The sequence below is a fragment of the Amphibalanus amphitrite genome, unplaced genomic scaffold (genome assembly GCF_019059575.1).
Source record: "Amphibalanus amphitrite isolate SeventyFive unplaced genomic scaffold, NRLGWU_Aamphi_draft 000277F_arrow, whole genome shotgun sequence".
Lineage (NCBI taxonomy): Eukaryota > Metazoa > Arthropoda > Thecostraca > Balanomorpha > Balanidae > Amphibalanus > Amphibalanus amphitrite.
The window spans coordinates 109,645-124,613 of NW_024881772.1; the positions used below are offsets into that span (position 1 = coordinate 109,645).

The 14,969-nt window shown below is 48.5% G+C and overlaps 1 protein-coding gene across 1 annotated transcript in view; it reads left to right on the forward strand.

Annotated features, from left to right (window-relative positions):
- The window catches only part of LOC122387215 (dipeptidase 2-like), a 161,420-nt gene that overhangs the window by 108,328 nt on the left and 38,123 nt on the right, over positions 1-14,969 (forward strand). The window lies entirely within an intron of this gene.

Here is a 14,969-nt window from a genome sequence, read left to right on the forward strand (position 1 = left end):
GTGTGTGTGTGTGTGTGTGTGTGTGTGTGTGTGTGTGTGTGTGTGGGTGTGTGTGTGTGTGTGTCTGTGTGTCTGTGTGTCTGTGTGTCTGTGTGTCTGTGTGTCTGTGTGTCTGTGTGTCTGTGTGTCTGTGTGTCTGTGTGTCTGTGTGTCTGTGTGTCTGTGTGTCTGTGTGTCTGTGTGTCTGTGTGTCTGTGTGTCTGTGTGTCTGTGTGTCTGTGTGTCTGTGTGTCTGTGTGTCTGTGTGTCTGTGTGTCTGTCTGTGTGTCTGTGTGTCTGTCTGTGTGTCTGTGTGTCTGTGTGTCTGTGTGTCTGTGTGTCTGTGTGTCTGTGTGTCTGTGTGTCTGTGTGTCTGTGTGTCTGTGTGTCTGTGTGTCTGTGTGTCTGTGTGTCTGTGTGTCTGTGTGTCTGTGTGTCTGTGTGTGTGTCTGTGTGTCTGTGTGTCTGTGTGTCTGTGTGTCTGTGTGTCTGTGTGTCTGTGTGTCTGTGTGTCTGTGTGCCTGTGTGCCTGTGTGCCTGTGTGCCTGTGTGCCTGTGTGCCTGTGTGTCTGTGTGTCTGTGTGTCTGTGTCTGTGTGGCGTGCGTGCGTGCGTGCGTGCGTGCGTGTGTACTTCGGCAATAAATCTTCTGTTAGACACAGACCATTAAACGTAATATTTATTTATTTATTTATTTATTTGACAGCATCGGCACTCGTCCACAAGAAGTGGCTATTATGAGCCCTCGTCATACAATTCGGATAAACCCGCTAAAAATATACATAAAAGCGAATGAAGAAAAAGTAAAAAGCAGTCTGTGACACACAGGCTGTAGCACAGTAGCACGTCAGTAAAAGGCCAGTGTTAAATGTACAAAAAAAAAACTAACTGGTAAGCCGAAGCTTCATCATCCTCTTGAATCGCGCGTACGACGCCCCCTGCACGTCTGAGCCAATGACATGAGCATTATATAGCGAACACGCCCGGTGTCTAAAAGTACTTTTGCCAGCGTTGGTGCGGAAGCGAGGTAGGTACAGGAAGTCTAAATGTCTAGTTGTACGGCCAATGACATCTCGGTTGTAGCGCACCTCCTGTCTGAGCACAGCGGGTTCACTGGTCATGATGATTTTGTGCAACAGGCACAAATCATTAAATTCTATCAGCTCAGTGACTGGAAGCCAGTTCAAGCATCGAATCACGTCAGATACGTGCTGGGATCTGTGACGACCTGATATAATTCTAGCAGCGAAGTTCTGCACTTTCTGCAACCTTTTGACAGCGGTTTTGTTGACACAGCCAAACACCTGGCTACAATACCGAATATGCAACATGACCAGCGCGTTGACAATAGTTGGTAGCACCGATGTCGGGAGCAGATGCTTCGCGTGCATAAGGCCTATTAGGATTCCAAAGCACTTGGTGACAATGGCGTCTATATGGGGTTCAAAGCTCAGTCGATTGTCGAAAACCACACCGAGGTTTCTCGCTGTCGGCACGGGCTGGAGGTCCTCCTCTACAAACCGCACACCAGTCAGACCTGTGGCAGCGGTCCGTAGCGCATCTCTGTCTCCGATGATCATCAGCTCGGTCTTGGCTGCGTTGATCTTCATGCCGTTTTGCATGAAGAATGTCGCCAGCGTATCCAGAGTCTTCTCCAGCGCCACCTGCATGTCCGGTAGCCTCCTCCTCGGCCCTGAGATCACCAACTGGGTGTCGTCGGCGTATCTTGCCATTCGTATGAGGAAGCCATCCACTTCTGTCGGGACATAGCATGCGGCGCTGATGGAGGCGATGTTGTATAACATCGGTCCCATACATGACCCCTGGAAAATTCCGATGTTGATCGGAAGAGGTGCTGAGGTGACGTTTTTAATAGCACTTTCACATTTCGAAAGCTTTGTTTTTTATTATATTATTGACTATTTTGTTGCTATTTTCGTCAATACGATGTATAAGATCGGCAAAGTTCATGTAAAAATATTCGTTTAAGTTCGACGCGTTTCGAATGTATTATACACTCATTTTTAACCCGCGCCCTGCTGGGGGGGGGTGTTTGAACACCCCCCTTGTGGTTTTTCGCGAATATCTCAAAAACGGCGGCGCGGAGCGCCGCCGTTTTTGGTACACCTTATCATACATCAATTCTACACATGTTGTGAAAATTTCAGACCAAGGTCATTCAAGGTCAGGTCACCAGGTCACTTGAAGTGACCTCACCTCATAAAAAGTTTCAATGTCTGTCATAGCTACACCGAGTGACCGATCGCTTTGAAACTTTCAGCGATTGCTAAGAGCAATAGCATGTACAAAATGTATATCTCAGGATTTTGATATCGATGACCTAAGGTCAGGTCAATTTTGCGACCTCCCCATTATAAGTCAATGGGAGAAAATTGAAATGCGCCTCTTTTAGACAAAAGACATTATAAACACTTCCAAACACCGAATTACAAGTGGTTTAGACACACTGAACATGAAAATGGTGTCCGTGACCCTTGTTTATGCCCTGAGGTCACCTTAGGTCACGAATGGTATCTAACAGTTTTTCGCAAATAACTTTTCATAGAGGCATTCTAGAGCGATGAAAACGCCTTAGATGTGTTCAGCTCGACGATACGGATCGACTGATATGCAACATGACCCTCTCCGGTCAGGTCATGACCTTGACCTGAGGTCAAATTTTCAAGTTGACCTTTCAAGGTCAACTTATAGTTCATTCGATGCGTCTTGACGAGAGGAACACAATGCCGGTAAAAGTAAGCTTGTACAAGGCTTGGGTCAAAAGTTATTGCAGAAAAACTGTTTCCGAAAAAATCGGCTATTTTTGCAGTTTTTGCCCCCTGCAGGCAAAACCGTTGACGTTAGGTCAAATCTGAGAGAATTACTCAGAAAGGGCTTGAATAGGGCTATCGAATGCGCTTTTCTGCGGCGCTGTAGCTCTATTGGTTCTCGAGTTATGCGTTGGCTTCTTGGAAATTTTCGACATTCTACCTGGAAATCGGCGAAATTTTGCCTTCAATGACCTCTGGTGACCTGACCTTTGACCTGACCAAAAAATTGACCGAAGTAATTTCGTCATTATTTTTGACGCTCTTTCGAACGCCGCCTTCCGCGTATCGCTACGTGGCCCAGGAGCCGAGTTACAAGGGGGGGTGTTCAAACACCCCCCCCCAGCAGGGCGTGGAAATCCAGGACCCCCAGCCGGGCGCGGGTTAAAGGAAGGGTGCCACCTTTTGGACACAACGCAGTTTTTACAAGATTAGCCTCACATGAACCTAAAAACCGGCTTCACTTACCTATGCTCGAGACGGTCAGCATTGAATCCGCACGTGAAGTTATCATTTGCGAGTTTTGCTGCCAGCATTCGGGCAGGCAAAAATCTTCAGCACTATTTCCTCGTCGTGTTAAGGGTATTTTATAAAACATGAAATCAGCAAAGGTATGTATAAAAGTTATACTTTTGAAGCATGTTTTATCATTTTGAAAGGGTATATTTTTTATTTATGGTATACACTTAAGTTTTAAAATTTTAATTGGGAAGTTTTTCTAGTAAGTTGCATGAAGGGTGAAGGGTTCCATAGATCTCTTAAGCATTGTAAAGGAAAAACCTTTACTCGACTTATTTGATGTTCTTTTGACGTATCTTACTTAGTTCAACTTACTTACTACAACTTAGTTCAAATCATGTTATCTTCTTCCTTTTTATTTGTTCATCTTTTTGTCTCAGTTGCGCCATCAATGCAAATGGCAGAATGATATGTTGCCATGACAACAGGATATGCCAGCCGTCCTAGCTGCCACATCAAACGACCTTGAGTTGTAGTGGTGATATAAACAACGATCTTTTTTTTGGCCAATGTATTAAATGCAATGTTTCGGTTTTTTGTATATTGTGGACGCGCTAACCACGTCTAAAAATTCAAATAAGTAAAATAGATTCATAGAACAAAAATTTCGGAAGGTGGCACCCTTCCTTTAAGTACCAGGGATGTGACACCTAATGGAACGCCATTGGTCACGGTTTTGCTTACTGAAGAAACTCCGATGACGTACTTGGCGACATCCGATGGCGGCCAATCAGAGCGCAGGAATTTGCTAACAAAAACCAGACTCTGCTGCTTGTGAACATTAAGCAGAGACAGTATTGGCGCTTTGGGCTCATTTATTTTCAGGGCGATACAAACGAGTCGTTACCGTCGTTATCATGATTAACCCAAGGCTATAGATTATAGAACTCCAGGTTATTTTTGGGTTAACCCTCCCATGTGTGGGGGGTCGGATGGACCCCCCATGGTTTTTCGCGAATAACTCGCGTAAAAAGCGGCCGATCGCGACGAAACTTTCAGTACTTTCACATTGATCAATTTTAACCTACCCTGAAAATTTCATGACCCTGACCCAAATGATCTTTGACCTGTGACCTCTTTTCCGAGACCATGTTTGGCCGGAATCGCGATTCAGCGTATGTCGGCTCGCATTAGCCGCGCGTTTGCAAGCTTTTCGTGGTTTCAAACGTTGAAACATGTGATTTGATGTTGCTCCCATGCATTAGGGTGGGTGTCAAGGTCACCTCATGCGTGGCATCGGTGACCGCCGGACATTTAGGCTTGCGAAGTGATGTTCTGACCATCATGTTTTTTAGTTTACATTTCTTCTTCCAAGCTAACTTGACATTCAAACCTGACCCTTTTACCTTACTTTTGATTTTACACAAGAGCTGCTCATCGACGTAGGTAAACATAAATACCCATCCAAGTCCTTTCTTTCCCTCTTCGCGTCGACGGACCTGCTTCCCTTTTGCCGTGCCTCTCGTAGTAGCATGGACAGGATGTGTGTTGGATAGCCATTTTCCACCAGCAAAGCCCAAATTTTGCCTATGCTTTTTTCCTCCTTCCCTGCGCTAGAGGAGTTCCGTAGCGCACGAATAAATTGACTCCTGGCCACGTTATGTGTTGTCATCGTAGGATGTGCAGAATGATAATGCAGTATGACACCAGAATTAGAAGGTTTTATGTGCAGTTCCGTTTCTACCGTAGCATATTCCCCCCATTTCTCGATCGTGACCAAAGTATCCAAAAAAGGTACCCCTGACCCCTCTTCTGAATGTTAAATAGTGAATTTTACGCATTGCCGAAGCTAGCACTATTCGACATCGCTGATGCTTGAAAGCACACTGGTACTATTTCCGCGGAAAACTAGTAAAACGACAGAGCGCACGCAGGGGGCGCATTATTTGGCCTCACTACCATTGGATTTGCCAGTGTGGTGAATGCTGGTATTTGAGTACTGATTCATCATTCCAAATAACTCATTTCTATTTATAAAAAGTCTACTTTTACCTATTTTGCAAAGCCTGCAATCTGCAAATACTGCCGATTTTCTGTTATTTCTGGTTGATTGAGCCATAGGATGTGCGGTTTCAAAATCAATAAATACAATAAAAAAACAGTATGTTTATAGCTTTGATACTTGTGATCGCTTCCCTGATAATCGCATTGTAAATTTTTGCACACTGTGTCCCCGCTTGCCCATAACCTCCGAACAAGCGATTTTCACGTTATTCACAACGATGGCCGGCCGGAGCACCATTTTCTTTTCAGGTTTAATTGTCCAAGAATCTCGTTCCAACCAATAACAACCCTAGTTCGGGGTACACCAAACGGCTTTGCAACTAACCTCTGTCTTTTACCTTACCACCTTCAATTGACCTAATTCCACGTAATCGGCATACTTATCCTGTTGTGACGTTCCTCGGCACATTTATGCTTACGATTAACCCGCGCCCCGTAGGGGGGCCGAAACGCCCCCCCCCCCTATCCTTTTCCGTCGATATCTCCTAAACGGCTGGAGATATCGCCACCAAACTTTCAGGACCCCTCCGCGCATCAATTTTACACAGTGTACACAGTGTGACCAATTTTTTCCAGAGGCCATGATAGGTTGGCCACAAATGACGTCAGAATGACGTCATGTTCTGTCATTTTCGACCGAAAAAAGACCTTCGCGAGAAGACCTGTCCGGCCTACAGCTTTCAAGATACAGAAAAAAATGATGAAGACATAAAAGGTGTAAAATTGACAGGACTACAAAACTGTTATCTCGGATTTTTGCAAATTGTGAGTTTTGACTCCCAAAAATCAAAAAAGCATTTTTTTATTAATTAGCCAAAAAATCAAAAACGTTTTTGAGTTTCGAAAAAAAAAATGTGATAGTACCTACCGTCTTGTATCTACATACCAAATTTCAGATCGATACTTCGATTTTTGGCCAAGTTATAGCGAAAAACTGTTCAAAAATGATGACGTCAAATTTTCAAACTCAATTTTTGGCAATTCTAGACCTCGTAGAGAAAAACAAAGACCACCATTAGACGTCCCGTGACGAGCTGCATCGAATCAATACCCATTTTATGCAAATATATCAACTTTAAAATTTGACCTAATTTGACCTGACCTTTTTTTATAAATTTAGTCCGAACCTTTTGATAGGAAGGATTCACAAGGACAGAGACACCGCTAAGCGAAGCTTGTTGCGGTGACCCTGCCCTCTACCCTCCGATCGCGCAATTCCAGTTCTATGGCAGAATTTAGAGTCCAAAGTTTAACGTGCGCACATAGCCGCGCACGGCCGGTCCCCTCACTGACTTCGCCTGGCTACGGCCTGCCACCAACCGCAACCATACCTGTCAGGAGGCCCATAAATGTCAAGCGCCCGTCGCGCTTCGAACCCGGACTGTTATAACCGGGAACGCGTGCTCTCACCACGCGGAGTCCAACGCTCTACCAACTGAGCTACGGGACCGGCAAACCTGACCTTCACCAAAACGTGACCTAGGCTGGCCCCAAAGGCTGCCTAACCCACATAATCGCATTTGTGATGTAAAATGGACCACAAAACATGTATCACACGGCACTTTCATATTGTGAAAGTGAGCTGACCTCGCTGTGACCTGACCTGGTATCAGTGACCTCAGATAGCAAAGAATGTGTTTGACAAACAAAGTACCATCGATAGTTTTTAATAAATTACCAATTTACTCGATTTCACAACACATTTCTTGAAATGCCTGTGAACGGTGAAAATCCGACCTTTGACCTGACCTGTGACGTCATCGGTTTGACCTAGGTCAATGAAATTTGGTCACAAGGTAGTTCCCGGATGTGGCTATCGAACGCCGTTTGAATTTTGAAAATCGGCCGGTAAATTTCCGAGATCTTAGGGGGCGAAACGCCCCCCCCCCCTCCCCCCTCTACGGGTGGTAGGGTCCGCCGATAGCCCTATGGGGCGCGGGTTAAAAATTGGGTGTGGGATTGACCACCCTGGGTCGTCTCTGCGGTAGCCTGGGGCGGTAAAAAGGTTCCCTCTGATTTGAGACATACTACGCATCATGTCAATAGCAGTATCATGCTTCTCACTATTCTCAAAGTGGTAGCAATGGCCAATAATGTGAAAAAATGGGTGTTAAGAAACTTTTGGGACACCCTGTATAATATATTGGTCTGACGCCCATACCACCACCGTCCAGCAGTCACCACGGCCAACAGAACCTTCAGCACAGTATCCCACCCGTCCTGGGAAAAATGAGAATTTATTAGTTCGTCATCCACATGTACCGTATACTAGCCGAAAACGGGCTTCCCATATTTCGATTAACCATTTAACCCGCGCCCGGCTGGGGGTCCTGGATTTCCACGCCCTGCTGGGGGGGGGGTGTTTGAACACCCCCCCCCCCCCTACTAACTCGGCTCCTGGGCCACGTAGCGATACGCGGAAGGCGGCGTTCGAAAAAGCGTAAAAAATAATGAGGAAATTACTTCGGTCAATTTTTTGGTCAGGTCAAAGGTCAGGTCACCAGAGGTCATTGAAGGCAAAATTTCGCCGATTTCCAGGTCGAATGTCGACAATTTCCAAGAAGCCAACGCATAACTCGGGAACCAATAGAGCTACAGCGCCGCGGAAAACCGCATTCGATAGCCCTATTAACGCCCTTTCTGAGTAATTCTCTCAGATTTGACCTAACGTCAACGGTTTTGCCTGCAGGGGGCAAAAACTGCAAAAATAGCCGATTTTTTCGGAAACAGTTTTTCTGCAATAACTTTTGACCCAAGCCTTGTACGAGCTTACTTTTACCGGCATCGTGTTCCTCTCGTCAAGACGCATCGAATGAACTATAATTTGACCTTGAAAGGTCAACTTGAAAATTTGACCTCAGGTCAAGGTTTTCATGTACCGTATACTAGTACCGTATACCTCAGGTCAAGGTTTTCATGTACCGTATACTAGCCGAAAACGGGCTTCCCATATTTCCCATATTTCTTTCATATTTCGCGGAGCGCCGCCGTTTTTGAGATAGTCGCGAAAAACCACAAGGAGGGGGGGGGGGTGTTCAAACACACCCCCCCCCCCCAGCAGGGCGCGGGTTAAGAGCATGACTTCAAGCCAGAGAATGCCAGCTCCAACTTAGGAGTAGAAGTCCGAACGACTTCAGTGTTTTCAGCTCCGTCTCTGGCCAGAACTGTCCATTCCGATCGACTGCGGCTCCGACCCCGCAGTCCTCCGTCTCTGGCCAGAACTGTCCATTCCGATCGACTCCGAATTTTCCGACATATAGGAAATAAGCTATACCGATAAAGGACCACAAGTTTTTTAGAGGCAGGGCTACTTGAACAAGTGACCAGTCCTTAACCCGGCAGTTGCTGGGGTATTTCGCCACCCACCGTTTGCTGGGGGGGGGGGGCGTTAACCCGCGCCCTGGTGGGGTCTGTTTATAACGCGACCTGGTGGGGGGGCTATTTTTTGCCCCCCTCGTATCTCCGAAACTACTGGACGGATCCGCAAAATTCAAACGGCGTTCGAAAGGCCTGTCAAATTTGTCGAGGGAAACCAAATTTTATTGACCTCGGGGTCACCGATGACGTCACAGGTCAGGTCAAAGATGAAATGTTTCACCGTTCACGGGTCTTCTAGGAAATGCGCTATAACACCGAGGAAAACGCATTTTGTCGGGAATCAGCGATAGGGCGTCAGTTGCCTAGTAGATATGTTGCTGTTAGAGGTCACTGGTCATACCAGGTCAGGTCACAGGTCAGGTCACCAAAGGTCACCAAGGGTCACCACATGAACCCAACTTTACTAAGGTTATGCGATGCATGTTTTATGGCCAGTTTTTCATTTCCAACTCAATGGTGTTGGTTATAAGACCATCAGGTACGGTTTAGGTCACTTTCTGGTGGAGGTCAGGTCAAGGTCAGGTCAAAAAAGGTCAAATTTCAAAGTTGATATTTTTGCATAAAATGGGTATTGATTCGATGCAGCTCGTCACGGGGAGTCTAATGGTGGTCTTCGTTTTGCGCTACGAGGTCTAGAATTGCTGAAAATTGAGTTTGAAAATTTGACGTGATCAATTTTGAACAGTTTTTTCGCTATAACTTGGCCAAAAAAAGAGGTATCGATCTCAAATTTGGTATGTAGATAGAAAGCGGTAAGGACTATCACATATGTTCCGGTTTTTTCGAAATTCAAAAAACTTTTTGGATTTTTTGGCTATTATATTCAAAAAATCTATTTTTTTATTTTTGGGGGTCAAAATCTAAAAATTTCAAAAATCCGAGATAGCAGTTTTGTAGCCCTGTTAATTCTACAGCTTTTATGTTAATATCATTTTTCTGTATTTGCAAAGCTATAGGCCTGACAGCTCTTCCCGCGAAACCCTTTTTTGGGTCGAAAACGGCAGAACATGACGTCACTCTGACGTCATTTCCGGCCAACCTATCATAGCCTTTGGAAAAATTTTTGGTCACAATGTGTAAAATTGATGTCCGGGAGGGTACTGAAAGTTTGGTGACGATCGGCGCAGTGGTTCTTGAGATATAACGAAAAGTCTGGAGGGGGGGCAAAAAATAGCCCCCCCACCAGGTCGCGGGTTAAACGCCCCCAGCCGATAACTCGAGAACCAATAGGCGCAGCGTAACGCACGAGGCGGCAAACGAAAGAACGCGACGAGACACGTCAGGTGAGTACTTTAAAGTTGAATTTTGAGGTCACAGGTCGGGTCAAGGTCAGGTCAAACACCTGAAATCGGGCTTTCAGTAGCATGGACTTCAGGACTTCGCAATGGGCGTCTCTCGTCATAAACTCTGTCAAAACGGTGCACAATCCATCATATAAGGCCTACAAGAGTGTCAGCTTCATGTAGGGGTCAGTCAAGCATAGGTCAGGGTCAAGGTCAGGTCAACCGGGTAGGCACATGTCCCCGAAAATCAAAACTGATATTCGCAGCCTGTGACACATGTTTTATGGGTAATTTGGGGCGTAGAACACGATGGTGACATTCATTTTGTCATATGTGTAAGTGTTTGGCTCAAAAAGTTTAATTTAACCCTCGCCCTGGCAGGGCATTTTTCATAACACGGCCTGGCAGGGGGGGTCGATGCGACCCCCCTCGCGATTGGCTCCTATGGCATCTAGAAACACCAAATTTGGTAGGTAGGTGGGCCCCTTGGAGTTCTCGCCCCTGTGCGAATTTGGTTGCTCTAGGTCAATATTTAGGGGGGTTTTGGGGGGTATAAATGTAAAAATTTCGCTAAAAACAGGTCAAAAGTTTTTCGCTTATAACTTTTGATCTAATCAAGATAGAGCAAACAGAAAAGCACCAGTGAACTCAGCACGTCAAGGCGCGTCGAATGGTATACTTTTTAGCCTACTTAAGTGTACTTAAAGTTTTTCTTAAATTTTAAGTAAACTTTAATTAATTAATTAAGTTCAAGTTAACCAAATTGCATCATATCGCATATCATTCGATTCGGCTGATCACAAGGAACACAATGACACAATTTTTGAAGCTCTAGCGTCATTATGTGCCAAGTTGTTGGCAAAAACGTCATTTGACCTCAGTTGACCTCATTTGACCTGACCCATGGATAAGTACACCAAACAAAGAAGCACCAAGTGACCTGCTGTTAAGTACTGTGGTTTCAAAGCACAAAAGTGATAGAACGAAGCGGATATCTCCAGTATTTTCCGAATTTAGTATTTTCCCATAGGCTTAACATTACGACGTAATGACCTCTAACTGACCTCAGGTCAGTGACCTAAAAAAACGAACTATATGTTATACAACTCGGTGAACTTAGCACATCCTGAAAGTTTGAAGGAAATCAGTCCAAAACTGTGAGTTGGACAGGTGCAAAAAGAAAATTGAAATTTGACCATGACCTTGTACCGGTTTTTCTGACCTCGTGACCTGACCCAAGGTCACCCGGACCTGAAAGTTTCAGGTCATATGTAAAAAGGTTGCCCCATAGGCTGTGCCAAATTTGCGCCGCCGTTTTTACGCTATCTTCGAAAAACCTTAGGGGGGGGTCGCATTGACCCCCCCCCCCTGCCAGGGCGAGGGTTAAGAAATGCATGTATCATGGTCGTGAAGTAGTCACGAGAAATTGCCAAGATTCAGTTCAAGATTTTCGAAAATGCAGATCGAAAATCAATAATCGAAGATAGCCATTTGATTGTTCATGGCATTGGCAGTCTAATGGCGTTTACGGCATGTCTGTATGTCTATTCTGTGATTTTATATGAATTTTTTAACATATGCCGTTTTTGGTCGAAAACTCAGAAATCATGACGTCACTAAAACCTCGATATCTCAAAAATTTTCCGACCGATTTTTTTGAAACTTTGTCACAATAAACTTAAATCAATTCCCTACAGGTACCCAAAATTTGGCGTGCCTGCGGCGCGCCGTTTTTATGCTATGGCCCGGCGAAAAAAGTGGGGGCGTTTAACGCCCCCCTCCCCCAGCAACTCGCGGGTTAAGTGTTCTGGTAACAAACTTGTTACACGGGCTGCAAAATCGATGTGTTTTGGAGCCGTTTTGCCAAGTGATTATTCCCATTCTGGCAGCGCTTCGCGCCGCTGATACATACTCAAGTCAAAGAGAAAAATTGATTTGACTAATAAAGCCACTCCCACGCAGGTATGTATGCTTTACCCCAGTGGTGGATTGGTGGCATACGCCAACAATTACACCGGCTGCTACAGGACCAGATGATTTGGCCACCATGTCAAAATGAATCTGACTTCAGACGTGTACCTGTACTGTGGTACTGCAATGTGAAGGAATTTGGCCCATCATCATAAGACAGATGATGCATCAGCCTGAAGAAGTGAGGTAGCAATACTTTTTTTAGCCCGGCGATCCGTCCCCCCCCCCCCTGTCGAAAATCCGTGTCGACGCCCCTTCACCCACGAAATGGGTGCTAACTGGGTGTTGTCCTTTCACTGGGGCTCGGATTTGAAAAGCTATCAGTATACCCGCGACCGTCATCTGTCTGGTGAGATGCTGGACGTGGCCGTGGCAGTCTGTCTGGTGAGATGCTGGACGTGGCCGTGGCAGTCTGTCTGGTGAGATGTTGGACGTGGCCGCGGCAGTCTGTCTGGTGAGATGCTGGACGTGGCCGCGGCAGTCTGTCTGGTGAGATGCTGGACGTGGCCGCGGCAGTCTGTCTGGTGAGATGCTGGACGTGGCCGTGGCAGTCTGTCTGGTGAGATGCTGGACGTGGCCGTGGCAGTCTGTCTGGTGAGATGTTGGACGTGGCCGTGGCAGTCTGTCTGGTGAGATGCTGGACGTGGCCGTAGCAGTCTGTCTGGTGAGATGCTGGACGTGGCCGCGGCAGTCTGTCTGGTGAGATGTTGGACGTGGCCGTGGCAGTCTGTCTGGTGAGATGTTGGACGTGGCCGTGGCAGTCTGTCTGGTGAGATGCTGGACGTGGCCGCGGCAGTCTGTCTGGTGAGATGCTGGACGTGGCCGTGGCAGTCTGTCTGGTGAGATGCTGGACGTGGCCGTGGCAGTCTGTCTGGTGAGATGTTGGACGTGGCCGCGGCAGTCTGTCTGGTGAGATGCTGGACGTGGCCGCGGCAGTCTGTCTGGTGAGATGCTGGACGTGGCCGTGGCAGTCTGTCTGGTGAGATGTTGGACGTGGCCGTGGCAGTCTGTCTGGTGAGATGTTGGACGTGGCCGTGGCAGTCTGTCTGGTGAGATGCTGGACGTGGCCGTGGCAGTCTGTCTGGTGAGATGTTGGACGTGGCCGCGGCAGTCTGTCTGGTGAGATGCTGGACGTGGCCGCGGCAGTCTGTCTGGTGAGATGTTGGACGTGGCCGTGGCAGTCTGTCTGGTGAGATGCTGGACGTGGCCGCGGCAGTCTGTCTGGTGAGATGCTGGACGTGGCCGCGGCAGTCTGTCTGGTGAGATGTTGGACGTGGCCGCGGCAGTCTGTCTGGTGAGATGTTGGACGTGGCCGTGGCAGTCTGTCTGGTGAGATGCTGGACGTGGCCGTGGCAGTCTGTCTGGTGAGATGTTGGACGTGGCCGTGGCAGTCTGTCTGGTGAGATGCTGGACGTGGCCGTGGCAGTCTGTCTGGTGAGATGCTGGACGTGGCCGCGGCAGTCTGTCTGGTGAGATGTTGGACGTGGCCGCGGCAGTCTGTCTGGTGAGATGTTGGACGTGGCCGCGGCAGTCTGTCTGGTGAGATGCTGGACGTGGCCGTGGCAGTCTGTCTGGTGAGATGCTGGACGTGGCCGTGGCAGTCTGTCTGGTGAGATGCTGGACGTGGCCGTAGCAGTCTGTCTGGTGAGATGTTGGACGTGGCCGTGGCAGTCTGTCTGGTGAGATGCTGGACGTGGCCGTGGCAGTCTGTCTGGTGAGATGCTGGACGTGGCCGCGGCAGTCTGTCTGGTGAGATGCTGGACGTGGCCGCGGCAGTCTGTCTGGTGAGATGTTGGACGTGGCCGCGGCAGTCTGTCTGGTGAGATGCTGGACGTGGCCGCGGCAGTCTGTCTGGTGAGATGTTGGACGTGGCCGCGGCAGTCTGTCTGGTGAGATGCTGGACGTGGCCGCGGCAGTCTGTCTGGTGAGATCCTGGACGTGGCCGCGGCAGTCTGTCTGGTGATATGTTGGACGTGGCCGCGGCAGTCTGTCTGGTGAGATGCTGGACGTGGCCGCGGCAGTCTGTCTGGTGAGATGTTGGACTTGGCCGCGGCAGTCTGTCTGGTGAGATGCTGGACGTGGCCGTGGCAGTCTGTCTGGTGAGGTGCTGGACGTGGCCGCGGCAGTCTGTCTGGTGAGATGCTGGACGTGGCCGTGACAGTCTGTCTGGTGAGATGTTGGACGTGGCCGTGGCAGTCTGTCTGGTGAGATGTTGGACGTGGCCGCAGCAGTCTGTCTGGTGAGATGCTGGACGTGGCCGTGGCAGTCTGTCTGGTGAGATGTTGGACGTGGCCGCGGCAGTCTGTCTGGTGAGATGTTGGACGTGGCCGTGGCAGTCTGTCTGGTGAGATGCTGGACGTGGCCGTGGCAGTCTGTCTGGTGAGATGCTGGACGTGGCCGTGGCAGTCTGTCTGGTGAGATGCTGGACGTGGCCGCGGCAGTCTGTCTGGTGAGATGCTGGACGTGGCCGTGGCAGTCTGTCTGGTGAGATGTTGGACGTGGCCGTGGCAGTCTGTCTGGTGAGATGTTGGACGTGGCCGTGGCAGTCTGTCTGGTGAGATGTTGGACGTGGCCGTGGCAGTCTGTCTGGTGTGATGCTGGACGTGGCCGTGGCAGTCTGTCTGGTGAGATGCTGGACGTGGCCGCGGCAGTCTGTCTGGTGAGATGCTGGACGTGGCCGCGGCAGTCTGTCTGGTGAGATGCTGGACGTGGCCGTGGCAGTCTGTCTGGTGAGATGCTGGACGTGGCCGTGGCAGTCTGTCTGGTGAGATGCTGGACGTGGCCGCGGCAGTCTGTCTGGTGAGATGCTGGACGTGGCCGTGGCAGTCTGTCTGGTGAGATGTTGGACGTGGCCGTGGCAGTCTGTCTGGTGAGATGTTGGACGTGGCCGTGGCAGTCTGTCTGGTGAGATGTTGGACGTGGCCGTGGCAGTCTGTCTGGTGAGACGCTGGACGTGGCCGTGGCAGTCTGTCTGGTGAGATGCTGGACGTGGCCGTGGCAGTCTGTCT